Here is a 9,014-nt window from a genome sequence, read left to right as displayed (position 1 = left end):
TCCCCCCTCTCGTGCTCTCTCTCTCTCTCTCTCTCTCAAATAAATAAGTAAAATCTTTAAAAAAAAAAGAAACCATATTTAAGTAAACATTTAACTTTTTCTTATCTTATTAACACTTGCAAATAACGTAATTTCTTACATATTTTATGTTCATGCTGAGATGTGTATCTAAGTACCAGGAAGTACAAGATGGCCCTTAATCAAGATGTACAGGACCTTCAGAAAAGGTCAAGACCATTTTTGGACAAATGGCCCAAATGTTAGACATCCCAGGAGAGATGTAGAGACACACAGACACGGGATGCAGAGCTCAGGGCACAAGCTGCGTTAGAGAAGGGAAAGAAAATCGGTCTTTCAAGGAAGAGGGAGCAATCAACTGCGCCACATGCTGGTGACAGGAGCAGGGAGAACAGGAAACCAGTCACTGCACTGACAAAAGGGAGGTCCCTAGACAGCCTCAGCAGCACAGTGGCTGTGAAAGCTTGACCAGATGGGGTCTGAGTGGTGACCGAAAGCCAGGTTTGAAGACAGAGAGTGTTTCGTGTACTGTGCTCTGAAATGGAATATAAAACATAAAAAAAGGATACTTAACAAGGAGGAAACAGTTAATGGAGAATGTTTTGTTCTACAGATGGAAGAAGAGTGAATAAAAAGGGTCTGTGATACGTGTGTCTCTGTGTCTGTTTAAGACACCGCCACCTGTGCCTGCTGACCAAGTAACTTCCAAAGAGTAAAAACGTATGATGAGGTGCAGGAAGGACGCCCAGAAGACCCCAAAGAAGTCACTGCATGGAGCGGATGCTGGGGGGGCGCCTCCTGACCCACCCCCTCAGGACCAAGGCACCATCCTGCTGCAGCCAGCTCTCCCTGTGGTCGCAGCTCAGGCCTTGGTTCTACCAACAGCACCGGGTAACGTGTCTCTGCCAAAGCCCACTCCCTTCGCGCCTCCTCAGCTGTCATCCCGAGTTTCCCAGTAAACCCCAGCAGGCGAATCTCAGTCTCAGCTTCTGTGTCCCTGGGAACCCGTGCTGTGACAATGGCACCCCAAACAGACCCATGCAGCCCCACAACTACCCATAAACCCACTTCCAGGTGTCCTGCTAGAACCGAGACACCCCTTTCCAACGGCTGCACACATCTCCCAACCCCACAACCATGCTTGGGACACATGCCCATGCCGTTCACTGGGCCATCTAGAGGCCCACACTTGCTCCCACGTCACCCCTGCAGGCCCCTCTAGGCTCACTTCCATTTCCCCCCATCTTCCGACCTCTCCTCCAGGCACACACGAGCAAACTGGACTAAGGCACAGGGACCACTAGGCACAGGTACCACAGCAGTAATGGGCACAAGGGCAAACTCAAGGGCGCCGGGCCTTCAGTATGGAGACCAAGAAGTTGGCCCTGCTGGGAACACTTGTGAGCAACCGGGGACAACATGGAGTCAGTTTAAAAACTGGATGGAGATTGGCTGGATGGAGTTCAGTGAGGACATCAGAGACAGAGAAGCCCCTAGATCTCTCCGCCTCGCCCCACTCGCAGCAGATTACAAGATCCTCTAGTTCTTCAGCGTGTCTATTTTATGCCCCCTCAGGCTCCTGACCTTGTCCCCACCCTTCCTGAAGGGAAATTCGGATCCTTGACCCGGAGCAGATCAACTGCTGGAAGGCAAAGCCCCTGCCTGAGATGCAGCTGCTCCCTGGCGATGTGCACAGTGCGGACGACCCAGGGGCCGGCAGAGGGCAGTGACACCGCGGGTGACACATGTGGGGACCCTGGTCTGCACGGCTTTCTAGGCTTCAGTACATCCCGTAAAATAAGCAGCCATGCGAGGGTTACATCAATTGGTGTTGAAATTTCCAGAATAATGGGCACCATCCTCATCACCTGCCCTAGCTCCTTGGTCTCCCTGAGGACTACTCAGTGCAACCCACAGCCCTAGCATCTAAACACAACCCCAAAGGACGGTGCAGCAGCCAGTCTGGGCGCCCTCCACTGTAGGGAAAACAGGAAAGACTCCAAACAGTCAATGGAGAAGAGCTTTTCTCATCTGGGTGACCGACATGGAGACAAGTCAACCTGCGTAACATGGCAGACTGACTGCGGGAGGGCACTTCAGATGACAGGCGGGCGGGAGAGACTGGAGACACATCTCTGAGCCTACACCTGAAGGAGGAGAAAGGGCCAGAGCCGAGATGATTTAGAGACAAAAGGTTAAGAGTAGGGACCAGGTCCTGTGACAAAAGGTTGGTGTCTGGGAACAGAGACAAGGTGAACGTGACTAGGGCAGAGTGAGCTGTGTGAACTGTGTAAGTTCCCAGGATGAGGCTGGAGACCCTGACAGTGGCCCTGATGATACAGGGCTACGTAGCCACAGTGAGTGGTCTTTGTCCTGATGACAATGGGAGACCAGCAGAGGGTTCAATGCCAGGGAGTGACATCATCAGCCTACAGATTTATCCCTGCTGCAGAGAAAGACACCCGATGATGGTCTAGGACTCGGAGCCTGCGTCTCTGCCTCCACCCTAGTGTTTCTGTGTTTCAGTTTTGGAGGACCGGGACCCATTTAAAATTTTAACGACAACTGGGAACTCCACCCACCAAGAAGTGCCACATACAGACCCAATCTGACCGATCATTTCAGGAGTCAGTATTGCTCAGATTCAGTTTCTGGCCTAGTGTCCCATCTCCATGTTACAAGTTGGCTCACTGAGGCCCAGAGTGGGAGATCTTTCGGACAGGGTCTGAGCTGAGTGAACAGAACCAGGTGTACTGAATTCTGAAATGGAATCTCCTGGGCCAGAAGCAGTGTGTCCCATCATCTTCCCCCTTAAGGCACCAAGACCTTCTTTCAGGTGCCCCAGCGAAAGACAAGTTTCTTTGAAAGTCTGATCACACTGATACCAAGCATTTAATTCCTCTTTTCCAGAAAAATCACAGTAAAACATTTAAAAATCAGAATTGCGAAAACATAACCACTGGTACAGAACACACTGAAAAGAGGGTCAGCTATCGAAGTAAACTTTGACCAAGTTTTTTTTTAATTTCAGTTTTGTTGGAGATTCCTTTGTTTACTTTGTGAGCAAATTTCTTCATCATAAATAGATGAGCTCTTTTGGAAAAAGGTTTCAAGTCAATCCAGCCATCCTTCTATTTGCAGAGAAGCAGACGAAAGGGACTTGAGGACATCGACTTAGTAGCTCACAGCCCAGTTTTAAGGCATCACATAAGGGAAGAAGACAGAGCATTAGGCAGCTAGTTAAACTAGGTTTCAAATGCCAAAAACCACTGACAACCTTACCAAGTACTCATTGAAACAAGCTAAGAATATGTAGTAGTTACCAAAATTTTTTTCTAATATATAAGATAGAGAAGAGGGGCATCTGGGTGGCTCAGCCGACTTTTGATTTTGGCTGAGGTCATGATCTCAGGGTTGTGGTATAGAGCCCCGGGTCAGGCTCTGTGCTCAGTGCTCACTCGCTCTCTCTCCCCCTCTCCCTCTCACTGTAAAATAATTTTTTAATAAGAGAGAGAGAAGAAAGGACGCAGGCTCAATCTAAACCAGAAACAAATTTAGAAGGCAAACAATCTGCAATTTTTAAAAATCTAAATAATTCTGGTGTCAAAGTAAAAAAAAAAATTAAGCATATCTCATACTGACTGGGTGATTAAAATAAAAACTTAAAAAAATATTTATCATACTGAGAAAAGAACAACGTGACTTGAGTATAGGAGGCCACCAAAGCTTATTTCAGAAGTTAATAATTGGGGCGCCTGGGTGGCTCAGTCATTAAGCGTCCGCTTTCGGCTCAGGTCATGATCCCAGGGTCCTGGGATCGAGCCCCGCATCGAGCCCCGCATCGAGCCCCGCATCGGGCTCCCTGCTCAGCGGGAAGCCTGCTTCTCCCTCTCCCACTCCGCCTGCTTGTGTTCCCTCTCTCGCTGTCTCTCTCTGTCAAATAGATAAGTAAAATCTTTAAAAAAAAAGTTAGTAATTATTTATAGAAAAGTGACAATGAAAAATAAAACAAGATGAAATCAGAGAGGGAGACAAACCATAAGACTCTTAATCACAGGAAACAAACTGAGGGCTGCTGGAGGGGAGGAGGGGGAGGGATGGGGTAACTGGGTGATGGACGTTAAGGAGGGCACATGATGTAACGGGCACTGTATCTAAATCGCTGAACTTTACCTCTGAAACCATTTGTTGATTAATTGACTCCAAATTAAAATAAATAGGGCGCCTGGGTGGCTCAGTTGGTTAAGCGACTGCCTTCGGCTCAGGTCATGATCCTGGAGTCCGAGGATCGAGTCCGGCATCGGGCTCCCTGCTCCGCGGGGGGTCTGCTTCTCCCTCTGACCCTCCCCCCTCTCATGTGCTCTCTGTCTCTCTCTCTCATTCTTTCTCTCAAATAAATAAATAAATAAATCTTTTTAAAAAATCAAAATAAATAAATAAATAAATAAATTGACAGGGAAAAAGAAAAGTGGCAACTGAGATTTATCTCAAGCTCCAACAAGAATACCGAATCAAATAAAAGAGAAGTGGGGGGGGGGGTAGTAAATCCATTACAAAAAAAAAAAAAAAACCGCACAAAAAACCCCAGTAAGTGTAACGTTTCTTTACAAAGGCAGCGTGTAGGGAGTCACGGCTTGCCCCACTTCTTCCCCCCCCCACCGAGTCCCAGCCCGGGCGAAGAGAAGAGGGTGACCCACAACTGTTTGCGTTAAGTCACTGCCCCCTGACTGGACAGGGTTTGCAAATGGAAGTTATCTTCGGATGCAAATAAATATAAAACCCATAAGCGTCGCAGACAGGAGTTTTGAAATTGTCATCCTCAGCCATGCGATTTAAACAAACTTTAAAGCCACAAACCAGTATTCCACAAGTTAATTATCCATACCCAGCCGACTCGGAATCATCTGCACGGAGGTCCACCGCCTGCTCTGGCTGCCGTGTGTCTTCCTCTCTCGTTCTATCCACCTCTGCATCGATCCTGTTTTTCCCTCCTGTATTCCCCAGGGGTTTCTGCCCATTCGGCTCCCCTCGCCTGTCCTGCTGTCTGTCCTGCTCTGGATTCCTCCTCTCACAGCTGTCCTGCCCCACTCTGCAACTTCTCTCCGCTGTAGTTTCTACTTCCCCCCAGTCTTTCCGCGGATCCCCAGTCTCCATGCCTGTCTCCCTCTTCCTCCTCCCCTCCGGGCTCCTTCCCTGCTCTTCCTTACCGCCCTCTCTTCTTTCCGTTGTACTCCCGTGGTCCGCACTCTCTGGCACCCCCAGGGAGCTATACTGCCATTCTGGTCTCTTTCTCCCTCTGCTTTCCTTGTCACCTGTGTCCTCTGTCTCAGCCACACGGGGCTCGGACGGCCAAGGCTTTCACTCTTTTGTCCTCCCCCCGGCCCTCCACCTGAATTCCCTCGCCACTGTCGCTCCTCCGGTCCTGCCCCCGAACAAGGGCCCTTCTCCGTTGCTCTCCTCCACCTCCCCGGAGACCCCGCTTTCCTCTCGCTTCTCTCTTTTTTCCCACCCGCTTTCTCAGCTTATTCTCCTACTGTCCCTTTGCAAGTCCCTCACCCATCCTCTGCGTTTCCCTCCAGTCGCAGTCTCTGCCCCGATCTCCCTCGACCACACACGCAGTAGGTGTGGGAGGGAACGAGACGCCCGCCTCCCGCAGGAGCGCACCATCCAGGCGGGGGGAACCGGGGACAGAGGAACACCAAGTGTCACCAGGCAGGCCCAGGTCACCCACCGCACTGCGGGGTCAGGGCAAGAGGGGACTGGCGGGAGGGGCCTGAGGAGCTGCTCAGAGGGGCGCTGTTCTAGAAGCGGGCTGAGCTCTCCCGAACCCCAGGACCCGGGGGAGGACGCGGCCTCTCTCTCTCCTGAGGGGGCTGCAGGGGCTGCCAGCCGGGCCGAGACCGCGAGGCTGTGGGGCTGTGGGGCGCCAAGGGCACAGCTCCACCTCGCGGAAGGGGGCTCTGCAGGGCGCGGGCCGGGCGCCGGGGTCCGAAGACGGCTCCCAGCAGGACACGCACGGGGAAGCCGGCGTCTGCGTGGACCCAACACGGAAGCGCTGCGAGTTTAAACCCAAAGGGACGCGCGCTCGGCCCCCCGCCCCGCGACGTCTGCATTTACTTGGGGTGCAGGGGAGGGTGCGAGGATCTGAAGGCCCGTAGCGACCCCCCCACACCCCGTCTGTGCAGGAGAGGGGGCTGCAAAGAGCAGGTTTAAACGAGAAAGACGGAAACTCACGCTTCCCAGCGGGACCTTTGCTCACTCCGGGGCTTCAGGAAGCCGCACGCGCGCCGTGAAGAAACGGGCGGCGAGGGGGTTGGGGCGAGAGGCGGAGCCTACGCGGGGAGAGTAAGGGGCGGGGCGAGGTCGGGGCGGAGCCTTTGGTCGGGGCGGGGCCGGAACGTGGGCGGGGCCTGGGACCCGAGTCACGCCTCTCGGCTCGCAGGTCTGTTTCCCTGGTTTGGAAACGTGCCTTCTTCTGTGGAGCTTCCTTGCCTCCTGCCTATCTCAATTATGTCTCACACAGTTTTAAGGTAAAAGTTTAAAGTTGTGGGGGCCATTTATGTTGGGAGACTAAGATCGTTTTTGGGGGCGCCTAGCTGGCCCACTTGGTAGAGCGCGCAACTCTTGGTCTCAGAGAGTTGTGAGTTCCAGCGCCAAGTTGGGCGTAGAGATTACTTAAAAATTAAAAAAAAAAAAAAATAAGATGCTTTCCTTTTCACAGTTGAAAATGTCTCAACAACTATAAATTATAACAAGGCAGTGTGTAACAATTTTTTAAAAGTTACTAGGTTTTTGGTGTTTTATTTATTTTTTAAGATTTTATTTATTTATTTGACAGAGAGAGAGCACAAGTAGGCGTAGCGGCAGATAGAAGGAGAGGGAGAAACGGGCTCTCCTCGGAGCAGGGAGCCCGACGCGGGACTCGATCCCACGACGCTGGGATCATGACCTGAGCGGAAGGCAGACACTTAACAACTGAGCCGCGCAGGTGCCCCTGTTTTGTTTTGTTTTAAAAGTTAGTGGTTGGTGACCCAAAGTATCATATGCCTTAGCCCACCACACCTCATATCCCAGGTCCTGTCCCTATGAGAGTCCTCGGAACTGAGCCCAGGGTGGAGTTTGGCCTCCTGGGTGAATGGGGAATAGAAAAAGAAATGCCCTTTTGTTGGGTGTCAGTTTAGCATTGCCTATTCTCAAGTGAGAGAAAGTTTCTCCTTATCAGAGAAATAAGCTGATGAGAATAAGCTTTTCTTTATTAAAGTGAAGAAAGGCTGGTTATCTTCTGTGCCCTGGTAATGTGAATTCTCATTCAGACTGGCCATGTAGAGAGTACATAGAGATGTGAACGAACTGGGTAATTACCTTAAAACTCTGTGTGTGCAGACACCTACAGGAAGGTCTTTGTGTAATCCCACAGTGAGGGCCTCGTGAGGATTTAGTGCATCTAAACTAGTAAACACAAACTGAACTGAACTGTCCCAGACATAGTCTTTATTCCGTATCAACAGCTGAGAAAATAAAATAAAAAACAAGTCTTCTCCCAACCCAGAAATCCTCTCCACAAAGGTAACATCACAATATAGGATATTGCGTTCATTTTGCGTCAACATCACAATATAGGCTATTTTGTAATAAGACAGATAAGGTTTATCATCTATCAAATTTATAATATATGGAAAACTACTTTCAGAAACTTTAAAATTTTGAAAACCTAAAAGACAAGTCACTATTTGTTTTGATAACTAGTTTTTTTGTATGAAAGGGTAAGAAAATTCTTGTTCAAACTGTGGTATTTATTTAATGAAGAAGTATTGTATTTAAAGGAAATAAGTTAGCTGCAAACTTACATATTAAAACTTCACTGGACATTTTATGTCCTACAGGTCCAAATCAAGAATTTTTAAAAAGATATAGTGTAAAGCCAACAAAAGGCAGAAATGAGAATTATATTGAATATAATGAAGTGTAGAAAAACACATAAAAATACATAAGACTAATGTCTCATCAAAATTGATATAATAGGTAGATCTTTTGAAATACTCATTTTAAGATGTGCAGACACAAGAACAATACTAATTACAGTAAATAAGATTATTAATAAGAGATTTAAAAAACCTGTAGGAATTACTTTGAACTTTATCTTAATTTGAAAATTGAGAATAGTTTCCATAAATATAGATTCCTAAAAGAGTTCAAAAGAATTGGAAATCAGAAAAACGTAAATGACTTGAAAACTTTGAAATATTCAACAAGCCTCTGGTCGCCTTCCAGGAAACTTTCCCACTTTTTCGAGGTATTGGCAGTTCTCATTTACAGACTTTTTCCAGTACAGAGAAAGCGTGAAAGTATGTAGTATTGCTCGTATATCCCTCATATTGAGACATCAAAAAGAAAGCAGTTTGACTTCTGAAGTTTGATGCAAAATGAATCATTAAAATATACGACTCAGCAGGTTTTACTCCAGTCATGCCTGTATTTTACTATTCTGTGGTGTTATACACCCTGTTGTGACGTGATTAGAACATTTCTCCATTATGCTAACATCTTTGGGAAAGCACTTTAAACATTTCAACACTCTATTATATTTAAAATAGAAATGTACGCTCAGCACATAAGATGAGGAGGAAAGTTAATCTGATCCACAGTTTTCATCTACAATGAATATAGAACTTTATGTTAATGGCCAAATGTTAGAAGCATTTCTGTTAAGATCAGGAATAAAGAATTGAAGGGATGATCCCTGTATATCACCACTTCTACCTCAGGAATATACTGGAATTTGTAGCCATGTATATAGCCAGTTGGTTAGAAGTACCGGAGGCCCAGGACTTGGAATTGGCATCTGAAGTGGAGGCAGTGTTGTGAGACTGAGTCCTAAATCTCTGGGGTCTGCGCTAATTCCAAGCAGTTGGTTTCGGAATTGAATTTATAGGACACCCAGTTGGTGTCCGGAGGGCTGGAGAATTGGTTGGTGTAGAGAAAACCCCATACATTTG

The sequence above is a fragment of the Eumetopias jubatus genome, unplaced genomic scaffold (genome assembly GCF_037043125.1).
Source record: "Eumetopias jubatus isolate StellerSeaLion01/CBP00866 unplaced genomic scaffold, mEumJub1_p1.0 scaffold_10, whole genome shotgun sequence".
NCBI classification, from domain to species: Eukaryota; Metazoa; Chordata; class Mammalia; order Carnivora; family Otariidae; genus Eumetopias; species Eumetopias jubatus.
Note: the sequence above shows the minus strand (reverse complement) of the source record.